Source organism: Mauremys reevesii, linkage group 4 (genome assembly GCF_016161935.1).
Source record: "Mauremys reevesii isolate NIE-2019 linkage group 4, ASM1616193v1, whole genome shotgun sequence".
Classification (NCBI taxonomy): Eukaryota; Metazoa; Chordata; order Testudines; family Geoemydidae; genus Mauremys; species Mauremys reevesii.
The window spans coordinates 104,290,797-104,311,783 of record NC_052626.1 but is presented as its reverse complement, the minus strand read 5'-3'; the positions used below and the strand labels follow the sequence as shown (position 1 = coordinate 104,311,783).

Below are 20,987 nucleotides of genomic sequence, written 5' to 3'. Positions count from 1 at the left end.
CTTCACAACAAGCATCCACTGTGGCAAACAGGAGTGTTCTCTCTGTGAGGACTGCAGGATCAGAACTTGAATCCTTTAGCAATGAACTCTACACCTTTTTTGTCAATAATTTACTAATGCTATTTATTATGGGCCTTATTGTCATTGCCTTACAGTTGCTAACTTGTGCCTCCATTCAAGAGTTTGTACTTCAGAATATACTCCTTAGGTATGGGGCTTTCAACAGAGCCTAAGGAGCTGAATTTCAATGGGATTTGGGATCCTAACTCCCTAAGGCTCTGTTGAAAATCTTGGCTTAGTTTTACACCTTGTGCATTTTGCTTGTTCTACCATATTTTTTACATGCTTAACATTTTTTTTTTGGTGGCAAATCTTTCCATACCTTTTTTTGTTCTTAGTGTATTTATTGTTTGATCTAGATGCATATCTGGCTTGGTCTACACTACACTAAAATGTTGCTTCTGCCAATGTAACTCGCCCGCTATGCTGACTTAACTCAACCTCCATGAGAGGCATACCACTTAGGCTGACATAGTTAGGTCAATGCAGTTTCTTACATTGACTGTTGCTGGCTCTCAGAAGCCTTCCCACAAAGCCCCACACTGACTGTTAAATTGGTGCAAGCGCTTGCGGTGAGGACACGCTGACACAGGGAACGTAGTGTGGACATGCAAAAGTGATTTAATTACTGCGGTGACTGTACGTCAACATAACTTAGGTTGCCTTAATTTTGTAGTGTAGACTTGCCCTTTGCTACACAGAAGTTTGCTCACCCATTTACCAATTTCTTTCCTTCTGTTATGTTTGCCCTCATTAATATTATGCAGACAGAGATGATTTTAGTGAAATGGTTTGATTTCAATATTTTCTTAGCAACAAGAAAATATTACCAATATTAACTTAAAAATCATAGAAATTACAGATAAGCCAAATTACAGATATCTCACTTTGACAATTCACTTGCCAGGTGTTGTAAGAGACCGCATCTCTATTCATTTCAGGAAAAAAAATCCATAGATTGCAGTATCATTTTATTCGACTATATTATTATATAGACTGCAAAAGGAAAAGGAGAACTTCCCAGTCTGTATTGTCTCAAAGTCTTGAAGAGCCAGAATGTATAAGAAAATCCTAAAAGCTTACAGGAAAATAAAGATGAAGGAAAAATAGAAACTAAAAAAAAGTGTTTTAAAAGAAGAATTTGTCTTTTTAAACACACAAAAAAATACCTATTACTGTCTTTTTCCAGAGCAGTATAACGTTCCTTTTATAAATCAAATCAGCATAGTGATAGGCAGATCATTATATGTCTTTGGCGTGTGTTTTGTCTGTGTTTGATTTCCGCCATGAGGAACAGGTGTAGAGATGCCTTAAGTAGCAAGGCAGCTAATATATGCAGCGAGTTCCTCACAGCCTCTAAATTACAATTTTGCTTCCTGTGCCATGACCTTAGGTTCCTGACCCACAACTGCAGCATATTTTCTGTGACTAACAGCTGTAATTCCCTAATTATCATGCTGTGGTTGCCTGCTGTGCTGTAGGTTTTGTTACCAAGGAAGCAAACCAGGTTTTCCCCCATTTTCCTACCCCTTGCTCTATACATTTCCAACTGCTGTAAATCCACCATTTGATGCAGCCCATAAAGACAATCAATTGTAACTCTTATTCCAAGGCTCCAAACTCTCTAAAACACACTATCAACACAAACATTTGTAGAGAGAGTGGAAAATAGATCACATTAAGATAGTTACCGTAATCTTTTTTTTTAACCGTTAAGCATCTAGTTCAAAATTATCCAGGACTGGAAAGTGAATAATTATATAATGGAGTGAATTTCAAACTTTAGGCCTGAGTGATACTGCAGGCCTGATTGTGATGTAACTCATACGGAGTCTTACTGACAGTGTAACTAAGCACACACTATTTCTGAGACATTGGCTGTAGAATCACCTTCCTGGAAAAATAATCGGTACTCTCACATTAGGCAAGCAACAGCACATCTTGCAAGCTGTTAAGTAGGGGCATGTGGGTGGATTGAGGGTATGAATGTAATTGTTCAGAGGATGATTGACAAGGTAATGGGATGGATGTGTCATTTCTCCTAGTCTTCTCAATTCTTTGAGCTCTATAAGAATGATCACTTTTCCAGATGGAGGTGAGAACAGATCGGCACTAATCTACAGGATTAGACTAATACAGTCAATCTATAAAGTGACAGATAACAGTAACTAATCAGAAACTGTCATGGAAATACTGTGAGCACTGCAGCAAAATGCTTCATAACCTGTCTGTTTTTAAGGAAAATATATCTTTAAATTATAATGCTTAACACTTATGTAACACACACACTTTCAGAGCCATTCACTAATTAATCTTCACAACAGCCTTGTGAAATAGGCTCCCAGCTAGGCCTCGTGCATTCAGAATTTGGTTCATAATGTGAATGTGTTTCTGAAGATTCCAGTGTGTCAGTAAATAACATAAAGGGTCTGACACTTACCCGAGGTCCTTGCTCAGGAAAAATTCCCATTGCACTCAGTGGAAGCTTTTAATGAGTGTGCAGTTCTCCCAGCTGGCCCAAAGAAATTTGTGTCTCAGTTCTGCCTCCAGCAATTGACACCCATGTTTCTCCACCTCCACAACATTCTGTCAAAGCAAATATAGAGCTTTAAGTGATGTGACATTGGGAGGCCGGAGAACTATTTTCTACTCGATACTGTGCCATGGACTTGCTGCTTGACCTTGATCAAGTCACTTTAATCAACCTGTGCCTCATTTTCTCTGGCTGTAAATTGGAGATAATAATGCTTACCCATGTGAGAACTATGGATGGAGAATGCTAAATAAGTGCTAAGTGTTATTATTACACACAGTGCTGTATATGTGCTGAGTATTATTATCGTTACATTTAACACATGTGAGATATCTACAATCTGAGTACTATTAATGGTGCAATGGGTACTCACGCTCTTCTGATCTAAGTCAGTGAAGCTCTGATCACACTTTACAGAAGTTCAAATCCTGTTGTCTTTATAGTTAGTGGGGGTTTAGTCATTGCCGTCACTGGGGCCATGATGTGATTCAACACATTTGTGAAGATAAACCCATCATACTGGATGCAGTTACAGTTTCTGTTTTGTTCCTACATTGCCATAGTTTGTTTGAACATAATTTTAGTAGCACTTGTCAAAATCTTTTAAAATTTCAACCAAACTTTTGAAAATTCCTAAAAAACACAACCCTAATTGTTTTGCATTTTTTGTGAAAATTTAGTTTTTGTTTTTCAACTGGCTTTAGTTTCATGTTTTTATGATGATTAATACAAATATAGCATACATAAAAACATAAATATAATAAAGACCTGCACATGTCAGTGTTGGATTTTGTAGAAGTTGTACTTGGAAAAAAATTCGTTTAATCATAAACTGGATAATGCCTCTGACCCATGGTGTCCTGTGATATATTCCAATAATCTAAATCACTCTTTTGGTTTAACAACAGGATATGTGATGGATAGAAGAGATAAAAAAATCAGACTCCAATTCTGCAACTAGAATCATGTGCATGGACTTTTGCTGAGACCAGTTGGGCTATGCCTGGATGCAGGGGTCTGTCTGCATAGTTCTCTTTGAAGGATGATGGCCTGATTAATTTCATCTGCTGTTTCGCTAAAAGGGGAAATCTGTTATGATCCTGCTACTTTTTTACACCTGAGCCAACACAAAACAAAAGAAACTTCATGAGTAAGAACCACTTGCATTAGTAAAGGCTGCAAGATCAGGTCTGTACTTTCCTTAATTTCCTGTGGTCTTTCTTCTGGAGTAATCATATAGAATATTTACTTAAAGAAAAATCTGAGGCTGTGTCCTCCTTTGATTCTTCATGGTGTATAAAGAAGGCATGAAAGGGGTTTTTTTTTTAGTTGTTTGTAAAGAGTTTATTTTGCTTATTATTTATATTAGAAATTCAGGTCCTGTCTAGTTTGGAAAAGTCTATGATAATTGGAAAACTAGTGAAATAACAGCATCACAAGAGTTAAGAGAGTAAATGTTGAACTGTTCAGAGGGAATTTTAAATAGACTTAATAACCCTTGGGTTTTGTGTTTATTTTTTTAACACCTATTAACATCAATGACTAATTAACATGTTAGAGAAAGGGCAACTTTGGTGAAGATTCCACACTCTCTCCCCTTTAATCAAAGGTGTGAGAGATCACAGCCCATGTGCTCTGAGATTTCCAAAAAGTTCTCCAACAACACTAGGGAAGATGAGATGTGATGTTCCTGATATTTCTGAGGCTAAAAACAAGCAGGAAGAGGAAACCCTAACACCTTTTTAAAAAACAAAATCCCTTTAAGCACACTAAAGCAACAAAAATTGGGTGCATACCCAATTTTAAAAAAGCATTTGCAAGTCATCTTTTCCTTGTATTGTATCTAAAAAAACAAAGGAAAAACCTATAGTGGAATTACTTCTACAGTGTTAGAGTAATTAGCACTACTGGTCCTATGATAATAGTTCCTTCATAGAAATGTGTCAATACATAAGGTAGCTTCTTATGGCAGAATTTGCTATTTGATGACTTTTAGACTCACATTTCTTCTAATCACAATTGGAATGACATACATTTTTTTAAAAATCCAAATTAATGAGACTTGTTTTGGTCACCAAGGTCTCCATGGATCAGTGCTGATGGGGCAGAAATGCTTGAAGATAGTTTGCCTGGATTACATCCAAAAAGATGTAAGTCATCACTTCCGCAGACCACTTTTGTTGCATCTGTCTGTCTAGATCAGGGGCCGGTAACATGTGGCATGCGTGCCAAAGGCAGCACGATTTTTAGTGGCAGCCAGGGTCCCGGGCCCCACTCAGCCCGCTGCCTGCCTGGATGAACAGAACCCCAGGCCAGCAGCGGGCTGAGCGGGGCCAGCGGACGGGATGCCAGCCGGCAGCGGCTCAGCCCGATGCCAGTCTGGGGTTCCATCTGCCGCCCCCACTGCCGCCCCCGCTGCCAGTCTGGGGTCCTGGCCACCGGCCCTGCTCAGCCCACCGCCAGTCTGGGGTTCCATCCACCAGCTCCTGTAAATGTACAATGTATGACTGGCACGCGAAACCTTAAATTACAGTAAATAAATGAAGACTTGGCACACCACTTCTCAAAGGTTACTGACTCCTGGTCTAGATAAACTCGACAGGTGCAGGAGAAAATGTGAAGCACAATAGGAGAGACGTTATTGCTGGGATGATGAATCGGACAATAAAATCCTTCACCCTAGCTATTGCCCACTGAGAGGGAAATGTAGTAATATGTTCAGACATAGAGGTAGAAGAGCTGAAGTAGTCAATGTTTTTTTATACACAACACAGAGAAAGGAATTAAACCCATTTTGCAAATATTTTTCCATAGGCATTAATAAATATGTACTGCTTAATGAGGACATGGTTATTAATTTAGAGGTAAGACTTTGCATTCTAGAGACCCTGAGCCAAATCCTGTAGTCTCTACTCAAGGACAGAGGCTACCCTTGGATGTCTCAAGAACCGAGTCTACCCTTGTGCGGCTCTCATGGACTTCAAGGGGAGCCATGTACATACTTCTGAGGTCATAATTTGGCTCTTAGCTCTTAATCAAGGAAAACACCAGTTGGCTTTAATGACAGTTTTTCATTATGTCAGAACTGAAGCCCAGATCTGAGGGTCTTGCCAAGCTGTGCTTGGTGCAGGACTTGGGGAGAGATTTGGAGTAGAGGATGGTGACTCTAAAAAGTTACCTTTCCTCTCCACTGAGCCTCAGCCTGACCATGGAAGGAACTCAGAATAGCCTAAGGGTTCTTTTAAATTACGCCAGCTAATGCAGTCCCCTGTGGTGGTTAGGAATTGATGGGGAGCAGTGCACTCCAGTTCCACTCCAAACTCACCCAGGAATGGCCCCTGCACCTGAGACAGCTGGCTATGCTGTCTTTTTCACCACCAGACTTTTCCTCTGTATCCTGGGCTGCCCCCTCAGAGCAGCTCTCCATCCCCTTTGTATTAGTCTAGCAGTCCAAAGGAATAGAGCCAAGGGGTCAGGGTATATCCCTGAGTAAGCGCTTAGCAGGATTTTGCCCAATTTTTTTTATTACTGTACTGTAGAAAGCACAGAACATATAACATTATAAAGTTCCTTCTGGGCAGGAGCTATGTAGGGGGTCATAATAATATCTACATATTTTAAATAGTCTCTCATGTAAATTTCTCATAGAAAACAACCTTCATATATTGTCTTGTACAGATCAATAAGATTGACTCTATAATGTGAAATCTAAGCAAAACCTTGATATTATTGGCTGCTCCTGTATAGAAAGTTCTTTACCCACTGTCGTCTGGCAAAATATGCTAAATGCCATGTAGCAGAACTAGTGATGGAGCTACCAACTTTATATTTTATGATCATACCTGACTCCTTACACTATATATCAGGAGCATGAAATTGATTTCAGTGAACATAGATGGATGTATTTAATGTCAGAGGTGAATTTAGCCATGGTATATTACCCCTTCCCTCCTGGGTAGTCTCTTTTCCTCCTCAGTACTGTGCTATCTTTTACAGTGCACTGTACTCAAACACTAATTTCAGAATGCCTAGAGCAAGCATGTTACTGATGAAATGAGAGAGCTAGCAAACGTCTTGAGCTTCAAGGGGAATGAAGTCTTTAAAAATAATTAAAGATCATTCTGGGTAAGCAAACTCCCTTGCTGCTTTGAGAACAGTGTGGAGTTCTAACAGAGGAACAGGTCAGTTTATTTGCTGTCCTGACTTAGCAATAATCAGGAAGCCCTAAGCCCCAAACTCATTTTTCTTACTCACACTGTAGAAATCCTGGGTTTGCCTTGAAGGGAACAGCAAAGATGCTTCATCCCACACCACATCAGGGAACTATTTTTCCTTTCTGACTGGTGCAAAGAGAGAGTGTACCAAAGACCATGACTTTTGAAGGAGCATGGATTTCAGTAGGATTTGAAGTGCCTAGCTCCCTTAAGCATCTTGGAAAATTCCCATCAAAATGTAGCTGGTATTTTCAGAACGAGTCAATATACCTCACTGACCACTTAGAAGCTGTGCCTTGTAACCAGTCAAAAGCAGCCCAACTTGACAGGAGAAAAAGGTCATGTGAAAATCCTCTCTGAATTCTCAGGCATTCAGATGGACACCTCAGACATTGTCACTGATCAGTTTCTAGATTTCAGAAACTTACCTCCCATTGGTCCAAACTCCAAAAATAGACCCATTTTGATTTTTAAAAACATCCACATGACTGATTCACTCAAGTCTACTCACAAAATAGTATGCCCAAGTCTGCTCCCTCCTAAACTGTTCATGGATATCAAGGATGTAACATGGCTGTTAAGGAGACCACAATCAGGTCCTATTCTCCCGGTATTAGAGCAAGAGAACTGGGTGTTAGGTGCCTAAATGCCTCTGAGGATCTGGGCCTGAGTGCCTCAGCCTCAAACTGCCTGAACCCGTGCAGAGCTGCTAGTAGACCTAGGTGTCCCTTCCTTGCACTAAGAGCTTGCAAGCACTGTGGTTGCCTTCTGCTTGGGTGTTTTGATGAGGGCTCCCAGTGCCTCCCCCCTAGCCTATGAGTACTCACACAGGAACAGATATAACTTGACTTCATTATTTGGTGAAATATTTTTTTTGTATCTCATTTAACTTGAGACAATACAAACAAAATGGACACACTCTCTCTCTCTTTCTCTCTCTCTCTCTCTGTTAGGAGACCTGCTGTATTCAGGTTTTCCATGGAGACTATTATTAGCAGGAATCGGAATGATGGAACTCATGGCTGGTAAGTTGTATTCATAACTGAGATATTCAAGCTGTGTCAACTGGAGTAAAGTTACATGGGGATATTTTTACTTCTTAGTGGTTGGGCATCTGCTGTTCCACTAAAAAAGCACACAATCAACTGTTGTCTGGGTCCCCTTAGTTACTTCTCCTCCTCCTGCAAAGATGCTACATTAGTTTTGAACAAGTACATGATTATTACACACCTAAGTATCAGACATACTGCCTTTGTATGGCAACTAATATATTGAGTGGACAGAAGATGAAAAGAAGTCCACACTTTAAAATGCAGGCATGTTGCTAGTCTGCTTTTTACTGCCTGCATCTCAGAAGTGTGGATTCATATAGTGTGGTACACAGAACAAAACTTTAATTGTGACGATCATCGGCTTGGCCCATGAGTGATTTTGACCCTAACGTGGCATGGAATTTTTCCTAAGCTGGGATACACATTGCTAGTTGGTTCACATCTGGTACTCGGGGAAAAGACCTCATTACTTGAAGAAGACTACAGGTACTCATTTGTTACTTGCTACAGGATGACGGTAGTTCATATGAATTAATTTTCACTCATAAAAGATGACCCAAAATAACCACCTTATGGCTCTGTCAATCATGACTATTCCTAAACTCATGAAAATAAACTGATTATCCACTCCACTACCATCATGTATTTATTGAATTTCTGCTATATACAATGTGCCTATCAGGGTCCACGTACAAAATATAAAGTCACATACATTGAATCAACAACAATACATTTATCCAACATCCACTTCAAAATACTACAGCACATACATTTATAAAGTTTTATTGTTTCAGTGGGTTTTAATTTACTCTTTGATGTAATCAACAAATAGATGTCAATTTTAAATGTCTGACCCAGCGTCTGCTTTAAGTGAATTTATTTGTGTGTGAGGGGGTACCATAAATGAGAACAAAGTTTCTTCTCTTGTCTGTGATGATAAAGACTGCATTGTGGTGAGACCTCGTTCAGGAAAAATGGGGAATAAATGGGAGAGGCCATTAGCTTACTTTCTGCATCATGGGATCCATGACCCAATAGTCAGGGGTAGCACTATAGAACATGCATGTAACCACAGATAACCATGTCACAAATCTGACTTAAGTACTAATATGAAAGGAAATTCAAAGGCCAAGTTGAAACTTATCTTTACATCTATTAGGGCTAGTTGAAAATTTGCCAGTGGAAACTGTTCTGCCACAAATGGACAATTAGTCAAAAAGGACTCTCTTTGCAGAAATGTATCACTTTTGATGAAGTTTTATTTTATCTTAACTTTTTGATAAGGTCAGAATGTGCTCTTTCGACCTTTGCAAAATGGAATGTTTTGGTTTTTTTTTAATTTTGAAACTACTTTTTGTTTAAATTTTTTAAAAAAATATAAATATAAAATTTTCAAAGTCAGAATTGAAATGAAACTTTTTTTATTCAGATCGAAGCATTTTGATCAACCTCAAACATTTTTCCAGAATTCAGTGGAAAATATCAAAAATGTTTGATTTTGTTCCTAATTGGAATGAAAATAAATCTTGAAATGTCAGAATTTCCTATGGAAAAGCAATTCTGAGTTTCATCCAGTTCTAACCTCTATTGAGGGCTTATAAGATTAACTATTGAAGCACATACAGGATGCAAAATTGTCCATTATGTGTTCCCCACAATATCCTGTCACATTTAAATGGCTGTTTCTATAAGTATAATAGAAACCTCTCTAATTGGCACAGCAGGAAAAAGCAAAGAGGCCATTTTAATAAAGTTTGATAAGAGTTTTAAATGATGTAAAATACACAGCTGACCATTTTTATTATTATTTTCATTGTGGAAGAGTCTAGAGGCCCCAATCAGCAATCAGGGTACCATTGTACAAGCTCTGTATCCACATAACAAAAAAAAATCCCTTTCCCTAAAGAGCTTACGGTCTAACTACTGGTACAAGATAAAAAATGACACTCATTGCATTTCTTCTTTCTCTTTATTTGGTGCCTGATATATTAATAGAAGATCTTAGAATTTCTTTTCTATATCTATTTACTGCCTGGTTAAACATCACTTAAAACCTTGTGTAGCAGAGTGGACCCCTGCTCCTGGATTGGAGGGATTTAAAAGCAGCCTGGCAGGGTTTGAGAGCTGCTGCTCTTAAGCTGGGCTGATTGGGGGAAGTGGCTACAGCTGGGCCACACCCCAATCAGGCCACAGCTGGCCCTTATAAAAGGCTATGAGCCAGGCACCCAGACAGATTCTCTCTGGCTGTAGAGAGAGATGGGCCTGGCTGCAGGGAGCTAGACTGAGTACCTGAGGGAAGCAGGGCTGGGAGAAGGCTGAGGAGCTGGGGAGCTCCAGCCTGGAAAGCCCCAGGCTGCGGCCTAGCAGAGGGCTAACAGGTACTGGGGGTTGCAGGGGGCAGCCCAGGGGTAGGCCAAGGCAGCAGGTCCAAACCCCCTTTGCTGATGATGAGTACTGGATACTGCAGTCTGCCCCAGTGAATGGGGCTAGATAGAGACTGGGCAGTAGCCACTACTGAGGTGAAGTGGGGATAGAAGGTGGGGGTTCCCCTGGGAAGGGGAAACCCGGTTAAAGGGGCACTGGGGTCCTGGGAGGGACATGAGGGCCAGTAGTAAACAGGTGGATCACCGGCCTGCAGAGGGCGCTCCAGGGCTGGAAAGAGCTAATTCCCCAGAGTCACCAGCAGGAGGTGCCGCAGGGGTGAGTCCGACCCGTTACACCTTGGTACTGTCTGAATCAAGGGTAGGCAACCTATGGCACGCGAGCTGATTTTCAGTGGCACTCACACTGCCTGGGTCCTGGCCACCTGTCCATGGGCTCTGCATTTTAATTTAATTTTAAATGAAGCTTCTTAAACATTTAAAAAACCTTATTTACTTTACATTCAACAATAGTTTAGTTATATATTATAGACTTATAGAAAGAGACTTTCTAAAAATGTTAAATGTATTACTGGCACGCAAAACCTTAAACTAGAGTGAATAAATGAAGACTCGGCAAACCACTTCTGAAAGGTTGCTGACCCCTGGTCTGAATGCATCCCCACCAAGCAGAATTTTTGCTAATCTTATACCTATTAAACAGTACAATCATTGGCCTTCACTATCATTAGGTTACAACAAGCCCCCTGGAAGGCAACCCAATAAATCAGACACTCTGTTTAAGCACAGAGCTGGCATGCAGTTGGAGCCAGTGGGGAAAAAACTCCCACTGATTTCAATGGGAACAACATTGGACTCTGAAATCACCCTTTTAAAGGTACTGCATCACACTTGAGATAGTTTGGATCAACAGTAGGATAAAAATATAGGACCAAATCCTCAGTTTGTGTAACTTGGGCTAGTTCAACTGAAGTCAATGGATCTGTGACAGATTTACACCAGCTGAGGATCTGACCACAGAGTTCTTCCCTTTTCTGGAAAATTTGCTACGTCTCCCAGAGTGATGCATTTTAGCTGTAAATCATTGTGACCAGTTGTGAGTCGGGTAAGAAAAGCCAGGGAATGAAAAAGTTCAGGATGTATTTACTCTCACTAAACAGGAAAGAGAAATGTTTTCCCTTTCAGAAACAGAAGCAGAAATTAACTTGGTCCCAAAGCTAAAAAAAATTAATGACTGCACCAACAGATAGGATGCTAATGCCATATGTGTCAGTCTGCCCCAGTGGAAAACTACCCTTTTCTACTATTTCTGTGTTTTGCAATATTTGTCTTGCAAACGTAATGTTTTGATGCCATCTTCCTGGTGAACATTGAGTTTTTCCTAGACTTCATTGTGACTTTGAGATAAATGCCTAAAAGATCCTTTTTGCCTATAACTGATATCTGAATCTGGGTGAAAATGGTTAATATAATTTCTTACTTAGCTAGCACTGAAGATGTGCACGACACTTTACAAAATAGCCAAAGATGCCCCAATGCCAAGTCAAGATCAGGTTCTAGGGCTTATCTAAACGGTGTTGTAGTCTGCCCCAGGGGTGTGTAAATTTTAGTATGTACTAATGTGTTGTGCACTAAATGGCCCTTGTGGACCCTGCTTGTGTGAACGAAGAGTTCCCTAGAGCGCATTAATGTAGTGCTATGTTAATGCGCACTGTGTTCAAACAGTTCTATGTTTGCAGGCCACACTATTGGGCACTAAAACGTACATGTCTCTGGTGCGGACTAAAACACTTCTTTGACAAGCTGCTAATGTTATGGTTGGTCAGATTCAGACCTTACACTTTAAAGGACAGATTTTCAGCATCTGGTTTTGTACCTGTAAATTATTTATTTGCAGATGCAAATTAGGTCACTTGAACATCTAAGCATCTGAGTGTCACCCCAAAATCAGGTACATAGATGAACAACTGGCCTAAATTGTGGGTTCAAATAATTCCAGGTGAAAACTGGTGTAAGTTACAGGCACAAAAATGGGGACTTGGTTAGAGTAACACTCAATATTTGCTCCTGTCGTGGTTCTAACTTTTTGCACAAGGAATTACTTCAGTTATAGTGTATGCTAATTTATCCCGGGAACACTGCTTATATAAGGCTGGAGTGCGCATCCTTTTTTCTGAAAGGGGTTTTAAGTCCATTGTATTCTTTTAAAAATTGTATGTACTGTCTTCTAATTTTACATTAACTTAAGGGCTGATCCAAAGCCCTCTGAAGCCATCAGGTCCTCACTGATTATAGATGATGTCAGATTTATAAAATTGAAAATGCAATGGGCAAGAACCTCATCTAATGTAAATCAGCATTGCTCAAATGAAGTCAATGGAATGAAATAGGTTTATACCAGTGGGTGATCTGGCCCAAGCTCTCTATAGTCTAGCTTTTGAAAATAGCTCAGCATCCACTATCAAGGTCAAATTTTCAAGAGAGTTCGGCTCCTGTTTATACAACCAGTGCGTGGCCAGTTTTTTTCTAAAGAGATCAGCAACAAATCTGGCCATAAGTGTCACAAAGAGAGCTGGTTAGGGCTGAGCACTATTGAGAACCTGGCCCTTATTTACAGATGCCTACATGGGAGATAAGATCTTGAAACTCTAGCCCCAGTTGTGGGTGCTGAGCTTTTGAAAATCTGACCCTGTTTTTCTATGAAACAGGCACAGCACAGGTAGCAAAAGTGTACACTTGCCCCATGCTGCTGCACCAATGTGCTTCAGTCCTGACATGGAGAGACCGCTCTAGGGTCAAACAGTAAATCAGCCAGCAAGCCTTCCTGTTATGATAGTAAGCTTTTCTTAAATATAGGAACCTGTCCACTTGGAACTGAACTGACACCAAGACAGACAACAGACAGTAACAAATTTCAGCCACTAGGAACCTGCTCTGTATTGTAACTAGTGACTTAGGGAGTATCAGCACAGAAATCAGAGGGGTGACTGTAGCAGTGGAAACATACCTGGGCTAGCTTCGATCTAGCTAGCTTGAATAACAATGGCAGTGAGCTAGCTGCTTGAGTACTTACCCAGAGTCCTGGACAGGTTTGTATAGTCCATGCTGCCACCCAGGCTGCCCTGACTTCATTGTAATTCAAGCTAGCTAAATCCAGGCTAACTCAGGTATGTCCACACACATTTCTACATGTACTGCAATCACACCTCTGGCTGCAGTGTTGACATACCCTTAGACATGAAAGGGTTTTCATCCCCTGTATTAGCCAATGTTTCTGCCTTTTTACCCACCAAATTCCTTCTGAGTTTTGGCTCCTTTTATAGAAAGGGTTTTGAGCTTATATATTTTACACCATGAATCCATCATAGCTATCAAGTTTCTTACTTTTAAAAACATCTGCTTTCCTCCCCTATCATAGCTGATACTAGATAATGCATTTCTTGTTGGAGATGTTTGAGCACCCAACAGAGTTACACTAATGGACTCAAACAGTCTATAAAAAAAATTAAATCATCAGAAGTGTTGACATTAAAAAAATCTTAAACCCAATTATTAGGTGCCTGAAGACCCTTGAGGAGCTGGGCCGTTATCCCTATTTTACAAATGGGGAAACTGAGGCATGGAGCAGTGACGTGTTTTGCCCAAGGTCACCCAGCAAGTCAGCAGCAGAACTGGGACTAGAACTCAAGTTTCCTGAGTTGCAGGCCCTATCCACTAGACCACACTGCCTCCTATAAGCACATCCTCATCCAGTATAATGCAGTTTTTAAAAATCTCCCTCATTACAATGGGCCAAATTTGAACTCCTTTACTCACATTGAACAGCATCGTATTAGTTTCAATGAAATTTCTTAAACATCAACTAATAAGCACGAGTCTGGATATCAGAATCTTGTCCCAAATAACGGTTTTTCCTGCATCGTTTAATGCCATCCATGTTTAACTAGAGTTCCTCATTGACTTCAGTGGGAAGTTCTGCTTAAAAACTGATAGAAAAAGAGGATAACATGCTAACAAATGCAATCAGAATATTTCTCAGCCCCAGGTATAAAGTTCCCATATCATCTATTTGGAAAATTTAGAGGCATTCAATTGAAGTTTCATCTCTGGGCTTTGAATTCCCTGATCATCATGCAATCTCCTGTAATGGCTGGAACAAGCTGTACCCTGCATAATGTTTTTGGACTTTGGCTGCAGTCTCATCATTCCAGACTGGCTCAATGAGAGATGGGAATGGCAGGAATCTGGTGAGAGGATATGTGCTCTCCACCAGACTTCTTGCTGGCATCTCTGCAGGGACATTGTTTCTGAATGTTTCATGAGGATAAACAGAGCTTAACTAATATTTTTCGATGATGTACAAGATAAGCAAAGAACATATTTAATGTAACAGCTATTTGCATATAGTAACTAGAGTGCTGGTGTCAAGGTGAGTCAAATAATAGCGAAGATTACCTAGACTAGGTCTGCACAACTCGTAAAGAAAACAGCTGAGGGCCGAACCCCCACCCAGTGCCGCCGAAACACAACCCCTCCAGCCCCCCGCAAACACAACACCCCCCTGCCCCCTGAACTCCCCTGGAGGGTGCACAGCCCCCCCGTGAGCCCTCTCCACCCCATCTTGGCAGCTCCAGCCCAGAGTTCAATAACTGGCTTTGCAGGGCTTGGGCTGCTGCAGCAGTTCGGTAGGGAGGAGCTGCCTTCCGGAGGCACCAGAAAGCCAGAGGGTTCCTGCTGGCGGTGGCAGTGAGCCTGAGCCATGGAGGAGTCGGTGCGGTGCAGCGGGGCAGCAGCCCTGCAAAGGCGGCAGCATGGCTAGTGGGGAGCAGCCCTGCCCCTTGCCCCACCTGCCTAGGCTGCAGCCCAGCACCTCCCCCCAACAGGGGCTCCTGCAAACTGCAACAGATGCATGTGGGCGCCAGCCCCCCATGTACACACCCCCAGGTGCCCCCTCACCGCGCTTGGGCTCTGCAGCTCCTGGGATTGTGAACCACCACCACCGCTGCCCCTTCCGGAGCAGGCTCGGGGCCCCGCGTCCCAGTGGTTCACATGCCCGGGAGCTGCAAAGCCCGAGCGTGGTGAGGGGGGAGCCGGGGGGCGCACAGGGGCCGCTGACCGCATATATCTGCTGCAGCCAGCAGGAGCCCCCCGGGGGGGGGGGCGTGGCTGCTCCCAACTAGCAGTGCTGTCGCCTTTGCAGGGCTGCTGCCCCCCTGTGCCGCACTGGCTCCTCCATGGCTGGGGCTCGCTGCCCCTGCAAGCCAACACTTTGGCTCTCTGGTGCTTCCGGAAGGTGGCTCCTCCCTGCCAAGCCAGGGCACCACTTTTTTAGGGTTACCATATTTCAATAATCAAAAAAGAGGCTGGGAGGAGAACCCCGCCCCCATCCACTCCCTACCCCCCTCAGAATCCCCAACCTCCCCCCGCTCCTTGTCCCCTGACTGCTCCCTCCTGAGACCCCACCCTAACTGCCCCCTCGGACCTTACCCCTACCTGTCCCCTGGCTGCCCCAACCCTTATCCACACCCCCGCACCCAGACAGACCCCTGGGACTCCCATGCCCCATCCAATCACTCCCCACCCCCTGACAGAACTCCCAACCTTCCCCCTGCTCCCTGTCCCCTGACTGCTCCCATCCCTCTCCACACCCCTGCCCCCTGACAGCCCCCCCAGAACACCCGACCCATCCAACCCTCTCCCCCGCCCCCAGAACTCCGGACCCATCCAACCATCCTCCTGCTCCCTGACTGCTCCCCAGGACTCCCCTTACCCCACGCCGCTCCAGCCGCTGGCTCCATGTGGAGCCAGCCAAGCTGCCGAGCACCTAACCCCTCCCCTGCAGAGTGCTGCGACACGACTCTGAGGTGGGGGGGGGCGGGGGAGGGACTCTGCCTGCTGGAGGCCAATGGGAGCAGCTAAATCAGGCCCAGGCGCCCAATAAGCCACGCCACACTCCGTGTGAGGGGAAGGGAGGAGAGGGAGGAAAAATCCCAGATGGTTGCACTGGTCCTGGGTGAACCCGACAGCCCCACCCCACCACTTGCTCGCGGGCCACACAGTGAGCCCATGCAGACCATACTTGGGAGCACAATGTGGAAATAGTGCAAGTAGCCTCTCCCTCATGCCCTTGCATGGCTCAGATCATAGATACATACTCCTGAGAACTGGAGGCAGGGCACTGTGAGTGATGGGACCTAGACTACAGAACCTGCTGTTCTGGCAGTCTAGTAGAGCCCGATTGTTAACTTTAATAGCAAAGTGCAAGGGTCATGTTTTTAATTGCACCTTTGCTGCGTCTTTTCTTCTTACTTTTCCAGTTTCCCAATTATAAACTGATGTTTGTTTTCACCTTTGCCGTGGCCAGACACACTGTGGATTAATGACACAAATAATGTTTAAATAAATTTTAACTTTAAAATGAACAAACTCTTCATCTTCCATTTCAAATTCACAAAACTTCACTTGCAGAATATACAGTAACTGCAATTTGTGGAGCCCTAGAGATCAAAACTCAGAGGCTAAAATATGGCATCCCTGGTGCTGATGGCTACTTTACACCATAAATATTCACTGATGGGAAAAATAAAACATTATAATTAGAAAGAGGGCCCCATCAAACACGTGGCAAAACAATTGCTATAGAGAGGTAGTGGCATTGGAATAACTTAACCAATGTTTTAATGTGTCCTGATTTAACATGTCCATCTTGTTGTTTTTGTATTCTGCAGTCAGAAGCTTCTTAATGTGTGTTAATTCAATTTGTTTCTTTCATGTAGAAACATGGTAAAACTAGCAAAATACTGCTTCTTTCTTTTATTCTGAGTTACATTTGTGCTTAGCCATACCTTTAGACACATTACAACATCAATTGCTAGCCTATCAAAAAGATGGCCTTGATAGCATGCCTGGAAGGCTAATAAATCCACACTGTTGAACTACAGGGAGAAAGTAAATTTGAGAGCCAAAAACCTTTAATAGGCATTGCCCCTTCCCAGTTAATACAAAGTGCCTCCATTGGAGCAGTATTTCAGAGGAAGAAAGCTGTATTATACACTAAACCCATTATTTGCCATGCAAAGAAAGAATGTGAAATGATATGCCAACAGCAGTGTTGCCAACTCTTGCAATTTTATTCCAAATATCTTGCTATTTGGTGTTCTCCTTAAGATCCCAACTCCTGGAGTCATGTGATTATGTGAGAATCTCAGCTTTCATTCTAAAGACAAAATAAGTTTCTAGCCCTCCTGGTTGTAAAGAAAAGCTTGAAAACATGTGTCCCCAAGGCCCCCAAACACAGAAGATAAATAAAAAGAACTATATCTCTCTATATAAATGATTTTAAGCCAATCATGATTTTTAAATACCTGGGGTTGGCAATATTGCATCAGAGTTAGAAATTATGATATTTAATGGCCTACATATGCCTAATGAAAAATGTTGAAAATCACTAGTCAAAGACACAGTTAAAGGTATAGAGGGCTTGATTCTTAGATCTGTCATGGCCCCTTTATGCCATGGCTGTACAGCTGACCTAGCTGGCCTCTGAGGGCTCCTTTGGGATAGAGGAATCCCCAGTGGCACGATGGTTGTATATGTAGCCAGCAACAACTCAGCCTCCAGCCTAGGGGACATGGCAAAGGAAAGCAGTGTGCAATACTCAGTGGCTTCAATGTACCATCAGCTAGCTCCAGAATAACAGAAGATCAAAGGCATTTTACAGCCACCTTTACAAACCCTTCTTCCCCTTGGGTCTTGTACCCAGGGCAGCCAGTATGACCCAAACATAGGACCCATATTTCCTGATTTCTCATCCATCAACTTTTATTACTCAGGTTATTTACATGAAAACAGGATTGTTTTTAGCTGAAAAGATGATACCTATCTACTTGCTGTTCTTCCTCATTAATTGCCATTTCTCTGTGACATCACTTAGTGGTTGATCTGGGGATTATTATGATGACACAATGAGGAAGTTCTGTGCTCTTTAGTTTCGCGATGGGGCGCTTTAAGAAAGGATCAGGCCTAGTTAGTAATTTAAATAGTATTTTGGGGTCTTAATGGAAATGTTTTAACTTAAATGGAGGAGGCAAACAAAAAATACACAGTTTGTATAGTTACACAGTGTGTATGCATATAAAAGTGTATGTATGGTAGCATGTGTTGTGATAAACTGCATTTAGGGATTAATCTTCATCCATTTTATACCTCAGATTTGAAAACTCCCCAAACTGCCAGGACCCAAGTCTAACTAGCTAACCAGCAGAGTTGGTTATGTGAACAATATTTCCTTGCCCCACAATCACACTCATTCCTCATAAATCCTAAAAGACGATGAAGGCATAATGAGCATAAATTAAAGTCATGTTAACTGACTCTTTTAGAAGGAGAAGGATGAATTAGTGACCTTTCAGATCTCTCTGACTCATGACTGATGTATTAGTGACCTTTCAGATTTCTCCATTGATGGCCAAGAGTGTTTAAAGTGACTGTCCACCTTTTTCTTTTACTTTAACTGTAATAATATCTGACAATAGTAAGCAACTATTAGATTTTGTTGCCAAGTGATGCATGGTAGATAAAGTAATCTGAAGGCTCATTGGAGTTGTAACCAGAGCTTTCATACTTTCTGTATGATTTGCAACTGTATTTGTAGCTTTTAGAAAGTGTTGCAATTATTGTTCCAGTCATGGTCTATAATCTAGATGGTGAGTCATGTAAATGCCTTTCCATTCTGTTTTGAAGTAGCATACTCTATAAAATGGAACAAAAATGAACTGGGGGCTAATAAATAGCCATTTACATGGTGCGCCTTCATATTGCACTCCCTATTATAGAGCTTTTAACACTTGGCAGAAAAGGCTAAAGAATTACTTTGCAAATAAGTCTGGTTGCTTTTTTTTTTTTTTTTTTTTTTTTTAAAAGGTTCCCTGGATCTCTTCTAATGGGATACAGCCTGATATTTTTGAGAGTATGTCTGTGAATTCCACTTCATTTCTCTTTTGCAAGGCTTCCAGATCTGAAGATAGAAAGGGAGAGGCTGAGGATACAGATTTTTGTCAATGAAAGTCTGGGAAGCTTGTTATTTTTCCCCCAAAAGCCTTAGTGTATATTTTTATTCTATTTTTTTTACTTACCGTAACAAAAGGCATATAATCTTCAATTTTTTTAAGTGTTGGGATCTTAATACATTTTCAAATGTACAGCTATTTGGTAATGTTTTTTTTCCTCATGCATTTCAGAACATAGATCTGACTCACTGATGTAGCAAGGGAAGGTAAAAATTTACAGTAGTTACCACCAGTGAGGTATCTGAGCATCGTACATCAAGAAGCTCAGATGTGCATAGATTGACTTGTCTATCACCATACACAGGGTTTCAGCCCTCTGCTACTGTTTAAAATTAATTATGATCATAAGTGGAAATACTGTACTGATTAGCACCTGGCTTATCAGTGACTGTCAAGAAGCTGAAGTACCTTTGGATTTCCATCAGAACAACCCAACATCCATTGGAACAACACATTTCTGCCTAATGTAAATCATTTTCTAAGTAAAAAGAACAGGAGTATTTGTGGCACCTTAAAGACTAACAAATTTATTTTAGCATGAGCTTTCGTGAGCTGCAGCTCACTTCTTCGGATGCATAGAATGGAACACACAGACAGGAGAAATTTATACATACAGAGAACATGAAAAGGTGGAAGTATGCATACCAACAGGCAGAGTCTAATCAATTGAGATGAGCTATCATCAGCAGGAGGAAAAAAACTTTTTGAAGTGATAATTAAGATGGCCCATAGAAGGTGTGAGGAGAACTTAACATAGGGAAATAGATTCAATTAGTGTAATGACCCAACCATTCCCAGTCTCTGTTTAGGCCACAGTTAATTGTGTCTAGTTTGCATATTAATTCAAGTTCAGCAGTTTCTCTTTGGAGTCTGTTTTTGAAGTTTTTTTGTTGCAAAATTGCCACCTTCAAGTCTGTCACTGAGTGGTTAGAGAGGTTGAAGTGTTCTCCCACTGTTTTTTGAATGTTATGATTCCTGATGTCATTTTCTAAGTGTAATTTTAAATAGATTTTAAGGACTTCCTCTCCACAGATCCAACAGTAAACAAGGACAATGTCCATTAGTCAAAAGAGAGTAAAGAACGAAAACAGTGAGAGTCTAATTCTTGGACAGGTTCCATGCTAGTGGAAATCCACCAAAGGTAGTGGAATCACGCCAGTGTTAAAAGGTGTAATAATTGAGTGAATAAATCAGGCCTACAATGTTTTTATAACATTCTTCCATTTTTTCTTTTAATTTTGACTCAGTTATCAACTTGTAAAAGTATAAAGGGTACCATTCCTCTGGGGTTAGAGGCCTGCAGCTGGCTGATTAGCCACACCACCTGCACCTGAGAAACAGCTGGAACTTAATTAATGATCTTTATTAAAAAGGGCAACAGGAAGTAGAGAAGGACTGCAACACTCCCCAAACAGCTGAGAGGTGATGGAGCCTGCTCCCAATGGACTGTTATTTGGACTACTGCAGAGAGGAATTGCTGCAGAAACTGAATGGATAGAAGAGAGACTGTGTGAAGTCCTTTATTACTGAGGCTCTGAGTTAAGAGCCAGGGCATTTTGGTTACTGGCATGAGGGCTAGACTTGGGAAAGGGGCTACTGGGTGTGCACAGACTTTCAGGGAAAAGTATGCAAGGTTTTGATTGATTGTTAAAAAGGGTCAAAATAAAACAATTATCCAT

At 41.7% G+C, this 20,987-nt stretch overlaps 3 long non-coding RNA genes across 3 annotated transcripts in view; 1 reads left to right on the top strand and 2 right to left on the bottom strand.

The window, feature by feature from the left end:
- LOC120404649 overlaps positions 1-16,610 on the bottom strand; it is a 23,976-nt gene extending 7,366 nt beyond the window's left edge. Inside the window, exons 1-2 of the long non-coding RNA XR_005598096.1 lie at positions 16,526-16,610; positions 2,501-2,646 (exon numbers count right to left, since the gene is read on the bottom strand). This is a non-coding gene — a long non-coding RNA (uncharacterized LOC120404649). The remainder of the gene's footprint in view (positions 1-2,500; positions 2,647-16,525) is intronic.
- Positions 3,541-20,987, top strand: LOC120404648. Its single transcript, XR_005598094.1, has 4 exons — positions 3,541-3,781; positions 4,673-4,743; positions 7,761-7,832; positions 20,556-20,987. It is a non-coding gene; the product is annotated as an uncharacterized LOC120404648 (long non-coding RNA).
- The window catches only part of LOC120404650, a 132,144-nt gene continuing 129,295 nt past the window's right edge, over positions 18,139-20,987 (bottom strand). The window contains exon 4 of the long non-coding RNA XR_005598098.1: positions 18,139-18,243. This is a non-coding gene — a long non-coding RNA (uncharacterized LOC120404650). The remainder of the gene's footprint in view (positions 18,244-20,987) is intronic.